The sequence below is a fragment of the Octopus bimaculoides genome, chromosome 1 (assembly GCF_001194135.2).
Source record: "Octopus bimaculoides isolate UCB-OBI-ISO-001 chromosome 1, ASM119413v2, whole genome shotgun sequence".
NCBI lineage: Eukaryota > Metazoa > Mollusca > Cephalopoda > Octopoda > Octopodidae > Octopus > Octopus bimaculoides.
This window is the reverse complement of record NC_068981.1, coordinates 12490414-12509330: the sequence shown is the minus strand read 5'-3', so window position 1 is coordinate 12509330 and position 18917 is coordinate 12490414. Positions and strand designations below refer to the sequence as shown.

At 33.2% G+C, this 18917-nt stretch overlaps 1 protein-coding gene and 1 long non-coding RNA gene across 12 annotated transcripts in view; one reads left to right on the top strand and one right to left on the bottom strand.

Annotated features, from left to right (window-relative positions):
• Positions 1–18917, top strand: part of LOC106870672 (beta-1,3-galactosyltransferase 5) — a 265603-nt gene that overhangs the window by 89533 nt on the left and 157153 nt on the right. The window lies entirely within an intron of this gene.
• The window catches only part of LOC128251597 (uncharacterized), a 185744-nt gene that overhangs the window by 124916 nt on the left and 41911 nt on the right, over positions 1–18917 (bottom strand). For 4 of the 8 annotated variants that reach the window (XR_008267209.1, XR_008267208.1, XR_008267205.1 and 1 more), the window contains one exon: positions 13115–13278. This is a non-coding gene — a long non-coding RNA (uncharacterized LOC128251597). Of the gene's footprint in view, positions 1–3190; positions 3342–8367; positions 10562–12060; positions 13023–13114; positions 13279–18917 lie in introns of those variants that run through there. The other 4 variants (XR_008267206.1, XR_008267207.1, XR_008267210.1 and 1 more) reach the window with 3 other exon arrangements.

Genomic DNA, 18917 nt, shown 5'->3' with positions numbered 1-18917 from the left:
TAGTTAATGACGAAAGAATAATTAATAATCTCCATTGATAATGGAAGTTATAATGGAGTTGCTAACAAACCAAACCAAAACACATGAAAACTTTAAAAAACGAGATGGAAATAATCTCATTACCATTTCATTCAACACACACACACACACACACACACACACACACACACACACACATACACACAAACACACACAAACACACACACACACACAAACACACACACACACACACACAAGTATAAACACACACACATTCGCACGCACACACTTATAACCTGAAAAGGAAGTGCATTGAGAAAGGATTGATATCTCAATTAAATTAGACTAGTTCATGACATTTACTGATACCAGAGCTTTTGTTTTAGCTTTACAAGGTCGATTTCAAATGTTAACTTACGCAATTTAGCATCTAATTAATAAGCTTAGTTACGTCGGTTTCTGATTCAAAGTTAGATTTGGGGAGAGACACCGCGAAATAGAAACATCATGTAAAGCCAAACCATTATACATTTCGAGCTTGATGGTGAAATGAATGTATTCATGCTTGCATCCCATGTATGATATCATTACTTCCTTGTAAGCAAAGAGATTCTAATTCTGAGGGGTAAAGTATTGTGAATCTTCTTAGAGTCAACTAACACAATGGAAGTCATCGAAATTGAGTTGATTGCCTATATATATTTTCTAAATAATTGTTATATTACACTGAATCAATGATAATTTTGTAATGAATACCTTATTAATCTACAAGAAAATTTTAGAAATATACATCGGTAGCGTGTTTCATATCAGTTTTAAAATAATTGACTAATCATCAAATTTTCCTCATTTATGACCATCCAAACACAGTTTCAATTATATAGTAAACATTATTTCAATATATATTTGTGTGTGTAAGCACGGCAGCTTTTAATTTCAGCCACCTTTCTCAAGGCTTTACAACATATCATGATCACGTAAATATTCTTTCGTAGGTTCATCCTGAGTGTATTTCTTTTTTTGCTCAGTGTATCTTTCACGGACACCCGTCGTATAAGCAAAGAGCTATAATTATAAAAAAAAACAAACTTGTCAATGTTATATATAACTACTTTACTAATTTTAACTCATAAAGACGTAGGACATTACTTTAATGTTTGATATGATTTTGCTGTAAGTGGTGATATATGATTTGTAACTACATTATATATATTTAAACAGCAGTGAATGTAGACTACGATCTCATTCCATAGAAATTATCACAAAGATCTACACAAAATTCAAGGTTATTTCCGTATCAATGAATCAACCATCAGGAAACTGTGCTAACAGAGTTATAATCCCTTTGTATTCCATTGCTTCGGAATCTTATCGAAGCTTGATTATGATGCAATAACATTCACAATACTTCATTATCCTAGTTATCGCATAATTTTTGAATATATTTTATTGAAAATCTCCGTAGAGTGTGATCGAATTAAGTGTTTAAAATGAATATATTTTTAAACATTTAAAATTGTATTCTGAATCTTACTCACACATTTTCGACATTGACATGTTTCATGAAGATAACAGCATTTGTCTGGAAATAATGTACAAATGTCTCGGAAGAAGTATTTTCCGAAGTGGTAATGTGAAATTTTGTCAAAATATCAAATGATTATTCTCCTACAGGTGATTCGGACGCTAATTGAGTGGTTTTCGCTGGTCTGGTTCATGTTACTTGAAAATAGTTGCCTATATTACGTTTGGCTCTATATCTTTAACTAAAGAAAAATTAAGTTATGTAAGATGATATCAAATTACAAATGACATTTGTTATCAAGAAAGTCGAATTTGAGGACGACATTAGAAAGATGCTACACAATTTTAAATGACATTCTTGGATCACTTTCCGTTGTAATTAACCTGGAACACTAATATGCGAATTTCAGTCAACAATCTTAACTTTAATTGTCATAGAACTGTACTTTCAATGTCAGTAGTTGGGAATATAATTTACTGATTTTGTCTTGTCGTTCATGTTCACGAAGAGAGAGAAACTATATCTGGTTTAAAGCCAGGCGTCCCGCACGTAACTGATCAAGAGCGTTTAGTTTTTCGGTTACCCAACCCCGTAGGAAAATACAAGTTTAAACATTTTAATGCAATGGCTATTTAAACAAAATGCAGAATTACTGACAAACAGACGAGTCACAATCGCCCTCTAGAAATGGCCACTGCATGTCTTCCAGTCATGAATATCACTCTCGCTCCAGGGATTTTCAAACTTCATCCCAGGTAACGTAAGGTAGAGTGTTTGGAGGCAGTATCAACAAAAATGCAATCTGCCTAATATATTTTCGTCCCGCAAGTAATTAACTACCAGGCTTGATGTTAAGCATTTTCTCTATTGTGCAGTGATGCAGATGTTAGGACGCATTATTTCTGAAACTTCGATTACTGCTCATATTGTGAACAAATATATTCACTAGAAAGCAGTTAAATAAACACGTACGGGCAAACTAATAAAACACAAGTTTACACTACTAAGGGAGACCATTTATGTGGAAAGTGAATTTACCTGAATCACCAAAGTAAATATCCTGAAATTAGATGAAGATACATTAAAATGGGGAAAAACGCCCTTTAGGACAAGCCAGCAACTCGCATTTGGAATCCCGTAGATTATTAGTTTATATGAGTGCACAATTACATTAGACCTGCCGATAAACAATTGCTGAAAGGGCACCGATGTACTGGCTTTGTTAAGGTTGGAGAAGCAGATATGTAACGATGCATATAAACCTAAAGCAATATTAAAAAGACCAGTATCCAGGATCCATGAAAGTATATGAAGTAGACACATAACGGTGTATAGCATCTAAAATCTGAAATGAAAGACCTGGAATACGGTCGCTTGGCCATATTTTATTTTTATTTTTATTTTTAAAAAATGACACAAAGTTATGTGGTTCTGAAAACCTTGTGTTTCAATCTAGGATAAAATGGTGGTGGCTTTTAGTGAATTTTCTACTCTGTTAGAGCTGAATTAAGGTGAGGAAACAGCACCAATTATCACTTGAAAAGACTAAGTAAATAAAGAGTAATCATTAAGAAGTGAATAAGATTTATTTTAATTAGAAAATCTCTCTATTGTGGAGAATCGAGTGTAAGCACTTTTTGTAATGCATTATCGCTTTTACAGAGCAGAAGATTTAAAATAAATTACCTTTGGAAATAGGAAACTTGACAATGATTCCTTATAAAAAGTTTTACTTTACAATTTCATATACTACTTCAGCAAGTGTGACAAAAGTAAGTTACAATTAATGTAGATAGCCTCAAGAAGTTCCGTGTTCATGAAACGGTTTCAAACGTACCTAAGAAATTAAAGAGTACAAATAATATAAACATTAAATACAAGAAGACCATATCAATTTTAATCACATGTTTCATCGTTGACACATCTTACAAAAATAGTTACACCTGAATAAAGAAAGTGCTAAACGGCTACTGAATATGCTTTTTGCCGTTAATAAGCTACAGATATAAGTATATTGATTAACCACGAAGAATTCTGGATTCAGGGTAACATTGATCAAATCCAGGCACCCGCTACTACTTCCATGAATATCGTATACAAGGATGAAATACTCTTATCGTTGGCAACAACCAATGATCTGAGGGAAATAAAATAGTATATTTAAAGATGATTTTATTTGTATGCGTATGTTATCTGTGATTGTGTCGGTTGGCGACGTTTTTAAGTATGTACGCATGTTTGTGCTTAAGTGTATCCGTGCACATGGTTTGTTAAATTTACTTCTATGTTCATTCTTGTCCAAATATAAAAACAAGTACATGATATCAAAGATTATCCACCTTGTCCTATTTCATTCCGTTTGTACGCTCAAGTAAATATGCGCTCTATAATTAATTATATACATTTCCTCACAGTGTGATATATACATATACATATACACACACATATATATATATATATATATGCTTTCGTTGCGAATGGTTTTCTTATATGCGCTGGGTTTTGCAATCCTGTAAATCTGTAAATAATAACAATGTTATTTATATAAGCCTAAATCATATAGTGATCACCGTGCAATGATTAAGAAAAATAGTCTAATAATGGAGCATATAAGCCCCCGAGAGCGAAAAGAATGGACATACATTTGTACACACACATGTATGTATATTTATGTATAAACGAAAATATATATCACAACGGTCAGAATCTTGATGCCCAGGAATATAACAATTTCATACATACAAAGATTCATGCACAGAAATAATACTATCTAACATAATATAATACATAATATAACTAACATAGAGATATAATCCTACGCATGATATAAACGTAAATGTAGATATATAGATATTTATATAAAAATATAAATAAAATGACAAATATATTTTATATAAGTAATTGACAGTTATAGCACGTAAGCATAATATTGAATATTTTCACTTGCCATTTGCCCGATCAAATACTATTGACACAGATTTTACTGACGGCATCAGCAATTTTGGAAAATATTTAAAGGCATAAATTCTATCGTGCATTCTTGAGCCACGACCAACGATTCATGTGCATAAACCGCTGTTAATGATTTGTATTTTGGATATCAATTTATATCATTACTTTCGCACACACGCAGAAGCACGCATGCTTATATACATAAGCAAATACACATATCTGTTATAGATGTGTACGGCTGTATATATAAAACTATATGTGTCTCTGTATACCATTTTGAGTCTGTATCTCTACGCATATATATCAAACACAGTGATAGTGATTTCGGTGGCACTGTGAAGTTCCAGGTATTTAGATTAATACATATTAAAGCGATGTTTGCAGAGTTATGTCTTCACTTTATATGCGGAGATATTTTTAAGCGTAACTATGACAATTTTTGTCTTTGTGCGGGCGTGTGTCCGTGTTTGTATGTGTGCATATGTATTTATATCTTGATTAAATGCACAAAGACACTCACACGTATCCGTATGTGTTATCCTTCTACCCTGTGGGGGCGCAATGGTCCAGTGGTCATGGGATTGCGGTTTCGATTCCGAAGACCGGGCGTTGTTAGTGTTTATTGAGCTAAAACACTTAAAGCACCACCAGGCTGCGGCAGGATGCTGTGGTGAACCCTCCTGTACTCTTTCACCACAACTTTCTCTCACTCCTTCTTCTTGTTTCCGTTGTACCTGTATTTGAAAAGGGCCAGCCTTGTCACACACTGTGCCACGCAGAATCTTCCCGAGAACAACGTTAAAGGTGCACCTGTCTGTGGAGTGCTCAGCCACTTACGCGTTACTTTCACGAGAAACGGTCATCGTCGTCGTAAACGACGGAGTGACATGACGATCCTTCTCCTTAACTCTCTCTGCATATACACATAAACACATAAATACATTCCTAGACAAGGATCTATATACGCATATGTGAATTATTTCAATATTTCTCTGCGTAAAAACAGCTTTCTTAAAAGAAATCCTGTTAATAAAGTTAGAAGCATATTGTTTATTCGAAGAAAATAGATCAATACGAGACCACAAGCTATAATTGTGTAGCTGTACGCTTTATAAATAGTTTTACATGCCATTTTTTCCTCATAAATTCATGCATATGTTCTGAATATTATTGTTCTCTTAGTAGCTAAAGGAAAGAAAAAAAGAACAATATACATAACCATACGAAGAAAAATAATAATAGCAGAAATAAGAATACCAAGAAGAGGAACAATAAGAATTAGCCGGAGAAGTAGACGGAAAAGAAGAATTGTAGAGATCTTTCACAATAATACTTTTGTTATTATGGGTATGTTGCCAAATGCCTTGTATTTCGTAAAAATTGCACGAAGGATTTGGTTCATTCATTGAAGAGGTATAATTCTACATGACAACCAGAATGCTTACTTGGAGATTTTTCTGACTTTGTAGCGCAAAAATAGCAAGATTCCAGAATTGCTACAAAGAATAATGGTGCCGCATAGATCATGCGCACTCGCTCATTCATGTGAGCAAGTTCGAGAACACACACACACACACACACAACCACACTCACACACACACACACACACACACATACACACACACATATATTACATATATACGCAAATGCACCGACACTCTGACAAAACATACACATTCACACACCCACATATCTCCTGTATGGATAGGATGGAATGAGTGGTAATTCAACGTGATTGAGAATAATTATGCTATATGCATAATGGCATTGAAGACATTTTATTTGTTTTAGCTATTATACATAGTAATAATAATAACAATGACAACAACAACAACAACAACAACAACATCAACAACATCAACAACAACAACAATAATAATAATAATAATAATAATAATAATAATAATAATAATAATAATAATAATAATAATAATAATAATGACAATTTCAGGGCGTAAGGGTGAGCCGATTACTGATAATTATTTTATCGACTCCGATAGCTATTATACATAGTAATAATAATAACAATGACAACAACAACAACAACAACAACAACAACAACAACAACAACAACAACAACATCATCATCAACAACAACAACAACAACATCAACAACAGCAACAATAATAATAATAATAATAATAATAATAATAATAATAATAATAATAATAATAAGACAAGAAATGGAAGTAAATATGAAAGGAGAAATTTTAGAAGAGGGGTTTAGTCGATTATATCAACCTAAATGTTTGACCGGTACTTAATTGAACGACTCGAAAGGATAAAATGCAAAGTCGACCTCGGCGGAATTTGAACTTAGAGCATACGGAGAGATGAATTGTCTCAAACCATTTCGCCTGGCATGCTAACAATTCTGTCAGCTTTGTAAGAATACTTTCTACGATGGGTAGAAGGCTTGAGGTTATGTTGGGAGAGGCTAGTCGATGCCCCGAAAGGATGAAGACAAATTCGAAGTGAAATATTAAAGACTGACGAAATAACGCTAAGGATTTTGTGCCGCGTTCTAAAGATTCTGCCAGGCCGCCTCTTTTGTAATTATTAAAAAAGATAATAAACCACAGGCGCTCTTTAATTTCTGTTGCATACCCATTTGACCGCGAATAGAAAGGAGAAAAATAGATGCATACACTTCTCATGAATACGAGACAGCCCCAAATGGGGAAGATAGTGACAATTATTATTCTGGCTTTGAGGACAATATCAAAATGTATAATCTATAGTAGTGATATCTATATCAACGAACTTTATATACACACACACACACTCACACTTATGCATATATATATATATATATATACACTATCAGGACTTTAACCTAAATGAATTTACGCAGGATAGCGCCTAAGGGCTTATGGACTTATTTCTTTTCTCCTCTACACACAAGGCCCGAAGTTTTAGAGCAGGGGGCCAGTCGATTAGATTGGCCCAAGTACGCAACTGGTACTTAATTTATCGACCATGAGAGGATGAAAGGCAAAGTCGACCTCGTCAGAATTTCGACTCAGAACGTGAAGACAGAAGAAATACCTCTAAGCATTTCGCTCGTTTCTGCCAGCTTGCTGCCTTCTTATGGACTTATTTCTACGAGATAGGAAAGTTGAACTGGGAACTTCCAAGCTTCTTTTGTCTAATCTTCATCTCCCTATTCCATTACCCCTGTCCTCTAGGTCTTCATTTCATTAATCTATACCTTTACTATTTTCCCTATGTGTCTCCGATGACGGAATACCCCATACTCTGGCATATTCTAGAAACAGCTGTAAGTCTTTGAATCTTTTTCCCAATAATAATGTTTATGACTTGAGATGTTTACCTTACCCTAACATTTGTTGTCCTCTTTAACTATTATATATTTATATATATATATATATATATATATATATATACTCTTACTCTTTTACTCTTTTACTTGTTTCAGTCTTTTGACTGTGGCCATGCTGGAGCACCGCCTTTAGTCGAGCAAATCGACCCAGGACTTATTCTTTGGAAACCTAGTACTTATTCTTTCGGTCTATTTTGCCGAACCGCTAAGTTACAGAGACATAAACACACCAGCATCGGTTGTCAAGCGATGTTGGGGGGACAAACACAGACATACAAACACATACACACATACATATATATATATATACATATATACGACAGGCCTCTTTCAGTTTGCGTCTACCAAATCCACTCACAAGGCATTGGTCGGCCCGAGGCTATAGTAGAAGACACCTGCCCAAGATGCCACGCAGTGGGACTGAACCCGGGACCATGTGGTTGGTAAGCAAGCTACTTACCACACAGCCACTCCTACGCCTATATATATATATATATATATATATATAATATAATATAATATAATAAAATACAATATAATATGGTATAATATAACATAATATACATACCTGTATGCATACGTTCGACACGTAAGCTTATAAATAAGTGTGTGGGGTGTTTTTGTCATGCAGGATAAAAACCTTTAAATGTATATATTCTTACAACATTGTGCTTCTCAAACGTAACAGATATACCGTACACATTTTTTGGGACGACTCTGTACCAATAAGATATTTCTCCTGAATAATATACGATATTTTATAGCGTATTTGTATCATTATTCTTTGTTTACATAACAACTTTTCTTTCTATTTTCCTTTAAATGTGCATTAACATTTATTTGATGAGATCATCTTGTTTATAAAAAGAGTGATTACATTTTTTGTTTTCTTTTTGTATAATGAAATTTCCTCAGTCATCTGTTTTCAATTGTTTGGATAACGCAAGGCCCTGCTCATGCACTAATCTTAATTCGCCCATATTTAAGTACAATTTTATCTTTCCGTGAATTGTGCAATCAATTTACTTTCGATTACTGTTTGCAGATATTTATCTGCACCTACTCAGGCAATTTCTTTTTTAAATAGAAGCATATTCTTTTCAGAATCGCATTATCCGAATTAAATAAATTTTTTTTATAGGAACTCCAGGTTTAGGCGAAAAAAACAAATCCTCTCCTGAAATAGTGCTTTTTTTAAAAAATAATCAATTATAATTTTCATTGTTGTATCCACTTCAGTTCAAAACATACAATTTTTGTTAAGTTCACATCTATACCTCTCTGCTATTACTTTGGAAATATATCTGAAGTTAATTTCTATATAAGAATTCGATGCATTTCTGATCTTATGCTTGAACAATACGGATAGGAACATTTTATAATGTTTTTCGCTGTAATGGAGGACTATACAACCATTGGACATATTAATATCTATGATGCAATAAGCTGAAGCATATCCTCTATCTGTAAAGAATAAATACGCCATAGATTGTCCAACCATTTCCAACTCAATCACTCGAGTGATTCTGCGGGAATATTGTGGCAACATAATCAAGTTTCGATTAGGGTGCAAATACTTAAGAAAAAGTGGAAGTGGATTGGAAGCACAACTAGAAAATACACACCAAATGTAGCGAAAACTGCTTTACAGTAGAATCCGGATGGATGTAGAAAGAGGGGTAGGCCTAAGAACTCGTGGCGTAGATCAACACGAAAGGAACTAGAGAAAGGGGGACATTCATGGCAGAGTATAAGTACAGAAGCGAAAAATTATGCGACATGGAATTCAATTATAAGTGGCCTATACTGCGCGTTGGAGGGTTAAAGGAAAGAAAGTATTATCTAGCTACAAAGCCATAAAATAAATTTTTTTAAAAATTTCTGTGACTAATTTCATAATTACGGACAATAACGTTGTCAAACTGTACTAACGATAAATTGAATCTAAGTAATGCTTCAATCCAACTTGCAACTCTATGTCAGCGAGTACTATACAGCAATATGAGCGCTAATTCCTTAGTAGCAGATAATCTGCCTCTATAATCGATGAAAATACTATTTAAAACTTCTGTGAAATGACAAACCAAAACGACAATGCAGTTCTATATTTAAGAGATGAGGAATTTTGTATATTATTTACATTATTTACATTTGTCCTCATCTTGTTTGTTGTTAACACAACGTTTCGGCTGCTATACCCTCCAACATTCATCAGGTCTTTTGGGAAAATTTTGAACCTGTGTTCTCATTCCTGAGGTAAATTTTGATGCTATTATTATTATTATTATTATTGGTTAAGAGCGCGAGCTACTAACTCCAAGATTCCGAGGTCGATTCCAGGCAGGGACCTGAATATTTAGCCTTCAAAATATATCAACACAGTAATCCCTCGCCATATCACGGTTCACCTATCACGATTTATTACTTAGGCTTACGTCGATTCCTCCGTGGTGTTATTTTGCATTTGTAATAAAATAAATATATACAAATTATACAAATAAAAAAAATAATATACAGTATACTGCTGTTTCTACAGCGAAGAATTTCACCTATCACGCGGTGTTTTGGAACGTAACAGCAGCGATAGTCGAAGGATTACCGTAACGAGAGAACTAGCCCTGACCTGGTTACGGAATACATTTTTAAACAAAAATTGACGTTAACATAAACCCGTCACAACATACGCTACAGCATTGTTCACTTGATGATATTGCGTATTTCAAAATAGCAGGATTGTGTGATAGCCACCGAGGACAGCTGCTCTGCAAATATGAATAGAAATTTATATTTATATTTGTTGTAGGACTTAATTATCATGTCTACGTGAGAATCACGAAAATCTAAGGTTTCCAGTCTTAAAGAATATCCGCAATAACATGCATGAATATCTAGAGCTCAATATGTAGAAATAAATATTTTTGTTATCCCACTTTAAGCAAGGATATGTATTCCTTTCAATAAATAAAACATTTCCGTCCTTATGGAAAGAGTTCAAATAATATACAGAGTTTCACGCATAAAGATCAACAAACACACACATACGCATTCATATATACGTTCATACGTAAACATTCATGCACACATATTGCTGACAAGATACCTCACACATTGACGAAAAATAAAAAAAAAAGTTAGCTTCGCACTACCATTCAGATTTTCATTTCATGCTTGTAATATTAGCATGCAATTTCTTTGTAAATCTGAAATATTTTTGGACGAAAGCCAATTGCCTCGCAACCGAGCCAAATAATCTATAATCTGTCCATAAAAAGCAATTGCTTATTGTTGATTGATCACACAAACAAACACACACAGACACACATATACATATATGTAGGCAATCAAGTATTTGTTTTCTTCATTTTTATTAGAAGGGACAAAATGCGTATCGTACACAGCATTAGAGCATTTTAACTGTTATGTCTAGCAATGTAGGTGTCATGTACGGCTAAGTTACCCAGCATTTTTGGTACTCTAACGGCCACTCTGCGTTCGAAATCATCTATATATATTTGCATATATATATATATATATATATATATATATATATAAAATTCAATAATAGGATAAAGTTTTTTATAAGAATTTATGAAGTAGCTAGCGTGAAAAAAAAGCTCATAAGGAGAAAATCCATCATTTATTCCCTAGAATATATTTATTTATGTAAGGGCATTACTATACATGAATGTCTCACGCTAAGAGGGACTCTAAGGTCAAACTAACATAATAAACACATTTTTACCGAACGCGAGGAAATGCAACTCTCAAAGTTAGCCCCCTAAAAAACAGACTAAACTATAATCATGATTTCGTAATTATTGCAGTAACATGCACATTTTACTCAACAGTATAGTATGGTCAAGACACATAAAAATAAACAAAAAAATAAACATACCAGACGAACACTTCATGTATTCAGCATAGTACATAGAAGATTGTTTATCCCTATATATGTATGTAAGAGGCGGACTTTTTCGAATTGCATCTCAGTATATGTGTTTTTTTTTTCAACACTTTTTCTTTTAAATATATATGTCTACGTATATATATGTCAACTTATATTATATATTTAGCCGATATTTGCAGCATTGTAGGCGCCTGAACTCCCATAGTCTCATTTATTTACAATTATAATATATATATATATATATATATATATATATATATATATATATATATACATACATACGTATCCGGGATGTGAGTACTATGTAATCGAATGGCGAAGGCCTTATCTACCGTTTCGCTCCGAATTTCTTCACTGTAAATATGAGTGTAGCGAAATAATGAGAATGCAAAATAATTTCATGCTTTCTGTATGCGAGAATCAGAGTATAGCAGTCATTCTGCAATCAATATGAACCTGAAAACGGACTGTTTCCAAAATATATATTTTATACACCTTACGGCAATCGTACTTCTATATTTATGTTGATTTTTTAAATTATACATTAATCCCTTGCCGTATCGCGGTTCACCTATCCTGCATTCAGTACATCACCGTTCAGCTATTGCACACACAGTACATCGTGGAATTTGCTGACTAATATCTGTAAGTTTATATCGCAAATTTCTTATTTATTTACTGCCCACAAGAGGCTAGACACAGAGGGGACAAACAAGGACAGACAAAGGAATGAAGTCGATTATATAGACCCCAGTGCATAACTGGTACTTATTTAATCTACCCTAAAAGGAGGAAAGGCAAAGTCTACCTCGGCGGAATTTGAACTCAGAACGTAGCGGCAGACGAAGTACCGCTAAGCATTTCGCCCGACGTGCTAACGTTTCCGCCATCTCGCCGCAAATTTCTGCAGTATTTCATAGGTTTCTGCGGTCGATAGGTATTTATAATTTTTTATATCTTAATTATTTTTGTGGGAGGTTTTGGAACATAACACCCGCGATAATCGAGGGATTACTGTACATGTTTTGCAGAAGAAGGCATTCACCATTGACTTAGAATAAGATTTATTAACCATTTAGCATATGTTATCATAAGATATATAATAATCACTCTGTAAAACATGTATCAATAATACTATAGCTAATCTAAGCATCAGTCAGAATTTACATTAAAAGCTGATATGTATTCCTTCTTTTTAACTACACCTACATATTTGTACTGCGTCAAAAATGCTCAAAGTCATACTAATAATTGTCTCCAACGTTCCCTGCACTCTTTACTTTGTATTGGTTGCCTCTATTCAAAGTCATTTCTGTCTGAAAATGAAACCGAGAAATTTTCAATTCAAGGATATAATGTTGCAGAGTAAAAACAATATAGAATTTAAATATAACAAATGCGCTGTTACCTTCTAAGAATTACTCTGTGAAGTAATTAAGATTTTTTCAGCAATCTCGCTCATACTTGGCTGCATTTGATCTAATAAAAATACATAATGTGGAATTTGTAGTGGAAGAAAAATGCTTAAATCGCCGATGGGAATTCTTGTTAATGTTTTTGATGCAATCTCCACTGAAAGTGAAAAAGAATATGAATCATTACAAAAAGGCTTACAGTATTATATTAACATGAAATACTTCCGAACAGAATATGAATACTTAATGCTTAATACAATACATTCCTCTTTGAGAAATAATTTAATAGCAAGCTCTTTACAAAAAAGCATTTAAATTTCTATACATTTTCAAGTATTTTTTTTTACTTGTTCGGATTCTTTTAAAAACATAATTGTGTTTCATTCAGTGTAATTTATCATAAATCGCTTCAGTTTTCTGATATTTGTCTTTAAAGGCGTGTGTTAAATGCATACACAGGCGCACATCATTACATACATAAAAACATAAATGCATGTTTATATGTATATGTGTGCATGGGTGTGTTCATATCTGTTTACCTATCTCCCTCTCTCTCTCTCTCTCTCTCTCTCTCTCTATATATATATATATATATATATATATATATATATATATATATATATATATATATGTGTGTGTGTGTGTGTGTGTGTGTGTGTATGTGTGTGTGTGCGTGTGTGTATGTGTGTGTGTGTGTGTGTGTGTGCGTGTGTGTGTATCTTTCTATATGCCATCACACACAATCTTTTATACTACCATACTCATATGTTAATTCTCCTAACTGCTGGTCATATTCACTTTATAAGATGAGACAGTCGACCTGACTACTCTAACCGACAATAAAGTACTGTGAAATATGTTGACACTTGATATATATTGAATTATTAGTTATCGTTTCAGTATACCCAGTCCTTGTTATATTCTATGTCACTATTATAAGAGACTTCATAAGTTACAGAACCAACTTCACAGTTGAAAAGTGTTAAGCTTATAATATTTCACATTTTTGATAAGCAAAGTGACTTCACCGGTTGTAAATCTAGTGATGCGAATTTTCATCAGTTTCATCATTATAACTCCTTAGATTTTGATAAAAGAAATCACATGCAGCAGTAATCGTTCACAAAGAATATTCTAATTGTGTCAAATATATGACATGAAATTTGGAAAATTAGTTATAGTTAATGTGTATATTAGGTACATATTCTGTATGTGTTCAAGTTTATACATTATTTTAATTTAACAACGTCATTAAAATAGCTGAAACTATCTAAGCAGACGTAGCGTCTAGTTTGTTGCTCCGTGAAAAGCCGATTTTTTCTTGAAAATGTAGCTGAATTCTAGTTTATATTTGAGCAGTATTTCCTTAACAGATATATAAAATTCAATCGTATCGCATTCGATTTCCTCTCCACGCAAGTCAAAATGACATATTTCACAATATATCTAACATTTTGTACCATTAAAGCATTAGTTGCTGCATTGATGCTAATATTTAGAGGCTACTACTACTATTGCTACTGTGGCAGTCGCTGTAGTATGTATATTCTTATGCAATTTCTACAAAAATAAAACATTTAATTCTATATTTGTTAAATGTCTCTGTCAAGAAGTCTTAGAATACGTTTTTAACTGAATCAATCTCAATATTCTTTAAATTCAGTAACCAAGTGGTTCACATTGTTTAGCCCTTCACTTCATTAAAACAGCCCCAAATCAAATTTGATTAAATTACAATTTAACATGTTTTGTCTCTTTTGTATTCTTTTGTCTTAACTATACTTTAACTTCCTAAATAACGATCAATAATTGTTTATTGATTGAAGCTGAGTAGCTTTTCTTTTCAAACTTAATGAAATTACTATAGTGTGAACTGTCCTATTTTCACTATTCCACTGTTTTTAACTTCTATTTTATCTTCAGAAGCTTTCTGCGTTGCCAATCGGTCTAGCTAATTAAAGTACACTTTCCACTGTTTTAGAACGGATTTATATCAAAACTGTCTCCTCATCAAACATTTTTCACTTAATTGCAAACTAAAAAGATTTAATTACAGCGAAGACCTTTTGAATTTAGAGGATTATTTTCTATCAACTCTGAGGGTGGAATTTAGGTTAGAAATCCATTTTGTGAATTGGTGTAAAATGCTGTCAAAATCCATTGCATGGGATATTTCTCGGAGACAGGTGAAGTGTAAACATAGAGCCTTAGCAGTACGAATAGGAGTAATTGGCGATGACTATTATTCCTTGCTTGGAAATGTAAATAAATGCATAATATCTCTTGTTCACTATTAGAATCCTCAACATTTACCTACGGATGACTTCATTATGTCAGATATAATCGATGAAATTCAGTAATAACCAAGATATACAAGGACACGTAGGAAGAGACTCCAGTTCAAGAAGTACGCTTCTCGAACAAGTTGTTCCTGGGTGAATTGCAATATGTGAGATATGGAGAATCTCGAACATTTTATTTCTTTTTTTCGAGTACTTAAACCATTAGTTTGGGATATTTGAAGTCCATTCTTCTTTAAGCAATCACAACAGTTTTTGATCTTCTTACAAATTATGGGTTAGGATGTCCTCTATGATTCTATGAATTTGGAAGAATAGTTCAAAAATATTAATAGCACTACATAGCTCTACGTTGTATTATTTTTTTCTTCATGATCTATTAATACTCAGGTTTTGATAATGCACTTATTCAACACTCAAATGAAAAGTTTTAACGTTACAAAATATAGAGACATATATCATGTACAGCTTGAGATTTAAAGCACAAATAAGCAAAGCACGGAATGCATGATATGAAATAAAGTACATTGAGCGACGCTTGTGGTATTAAGCATATTTTAATCCTGTGTTACACGCAACATTCACATTCGGAAATGAATCTTTATGAAGTGCTACACATTAAGTTCAGTAAACTAATGAATTATAATAACGTAACATATCTTTCCAGAGAAACAAACACATTTATAATGTAAGGACATTTCAGTTTACAAAGTAATACACACAATTAGATTTTTTATAGCCTGTAAGAATTTTATAATCAAGTCTGATAATTGAGATTATTTTTATTAGCATACACTATCTACAATATATTTAACCAAGGAATTAATGTAAAATAAAACGCTAGGGTACTTTCTATTAGTAATATTTCACTGATATAATCATACAAGTGGAACATCAAGCAAAAAGGAAAGCATTGGAACTAAAATATTATTGGTGTTGTAAAATGAGGGATTTTTTTGTAGACGTTGTATAACGTGTACGATTACATTAATATGGCTGTCATTCAGAATTTACCGATTATACACCCCCCCCCCACATATATATATATATATATATATATATATATATATATATATATATATATATATATATATATGCACACACATATTCTTTTATCTTTTTAATGGTTTCAGTCACTAACCTGGATCACCACATTTCACCAATTTTGTTTCTCCTTTCAGTACTGTTTCTGATACTCTTTTTGTATCTGTTTTGCCACCGTATTGAAAAAATGAGTTGGATGAAGTTGCTCTTCTTTTTGCCGCCTGTCGTGACGTGGGCTTATCTAGATTTCACACAGAAATCTGTCCAGGTGATTTTTGAACGTTTCTACAGCTACACCGTGAAGATCTCGTAGGTTTCTTGTCAGGATTTTAAACAGTAGAGGTGCAATGAAATCCAAGCTGTTGTAATAATGCGTCCATATGTGTACGTGTGTTTGTATGTGTGTGTGTGTGCTAGTATGTGCGCGTGTATGTGTGAGTGTATATTATTGAGTGTGTGAGTGTGTGAGTGTGTGCGTGTGTCTGTGAGTATGAGTGTGTGTGTACGATCGATCGGAGGAAAACGAGTACGGCAATAAATGTATCGGAAGAGAAGCACTCTTTCTAGCTCATGCGTATGAAGTGAATCTAATTATGCTACGAATGCCGTCATCCGCCTGTGGACACGCGTTTCGTCATCGTTATATCTCATCAGTTACTATCACAACTTAGGTTGGCTTTAAATAACAGATTCCTGAGAGGCAAAACTTTGCATGCACAAGCAAATTAATTGTATGATGTTTGCGTATCGAAAGACAGTTCTTAATATGTTGTGATCGACAGTTTCGTTGTCTGGTTCTGATGACGGGGGAAGATGTGAGGTATAGATCAATGATATCTACCTGTCGATAGTATAAGATGCATTATCTATGACCGGAATTTCTCTCCTAAGACAGTTGAATTAGTGTATGTCCTTCAAAGTTTGAGTGTACACAAACGAGTACAACATAAATAACAGGTCTGTATAGGTTCTATTACAATAAATGTAATGCGGTCCTGATCACCTAGATTCGTAAGTAGATAAAATTATTGTCTTAAGGTTTCAAATACTGATCCATTTTCATGCTACTTTAGTAGTTCCATTAGTCGAGTACCTGTCTTATAGAAACTATGTCGTGTCCGTCAGTAATTTCCAGATAAAAATTATCTTAATTCTTGTCATTGTTATTTCAACGTTTGTTGACGCTTAGGAAGATTTTGTTGTCTTTCCTTTCTAATCTTCTGCGTGATAATGCTTTTATTGTAGTTTTCCTATGAGAGTTGCTTGCAAATAAAAGGTGACATTTCAAAACATGTCAAGAAGCAATTATATATACGATAATAACACACCTAACAAAACAGCAGTGCAAAGTCGCCAAAATATAAATGAAATCGATTACGGTTGTCTATCATGTACACGCTCTTCGAAAAATAGGTAAAATTCACCTGTCTGTATAGCTATTACGTTTTGTAAATATAAATACCGCATATACATACGTTTGTGTGTATGTATCTACATGCATGCAAACACAGATGCACAAACTCATGCACACACACACACACACACACACACACACACACACACACACACACATATATATATATATATATATAGATATATATATATATAGATATATATATATATGTAGAAATATGTATTAACATTTCGTTTGAAAAATTTGCACATGACCCATATATTTTTATAGTATCCGACGATGAGTTTGTGAGCAAAATTAATAAAACAAATTCTCGTATACATGAAAATTGAAATGCAAAATATTGCTTTGAAACTTGTGGATCGATATCAATATATTTTCTTTCAATTACAACCCTAAAATACATGTAACGTTTTTCCTTATGTTATGTATATTTGAAATTTTGCACGAAATTGAATCAAATAACACCTTGATTACGTAATGTAATATCGCAGTGCATATGCAGTAAAGCGGAAATTTTAAACAATGAAACTTATATTTTCTGAAAATTTCAATTAGCTGCTTTTCATTAGATTTTGTTCTTCTTTGGTAGATTACGGAAATAATTCCGTTGACTGTAGTCATTACTTTTGAAACACACGGTGATAAAGCATTTGCCTATTGACTGCATGAATTGCCAGAGCGAATCGAAGTGTTTCAACAAACTGTAATACAAATATACGGCCCAATTATATTTGAATTTTGTAAACAGAAAACTTATTTGAGTTATTTGATCTTACACATGTTGGTGATATTCATAACCAGCGTTACTACATTACTTTCATTGTTATATACTCTGAACACTTGCAAATGAAACCAATCAGATTACGATTAATTTCTGAGGTTTAGTAACACAGGGCCATACACTTTTTTGCATCAGTTGGCTTTAAGGCCAGAATCTGCGCCCGTTTGAATGACGTATCTATATTCGGATCTCTCTCTCTCTCTCTCTCTCTCTCTCTCTCTCTCTATATATATATATATATATATATATATATA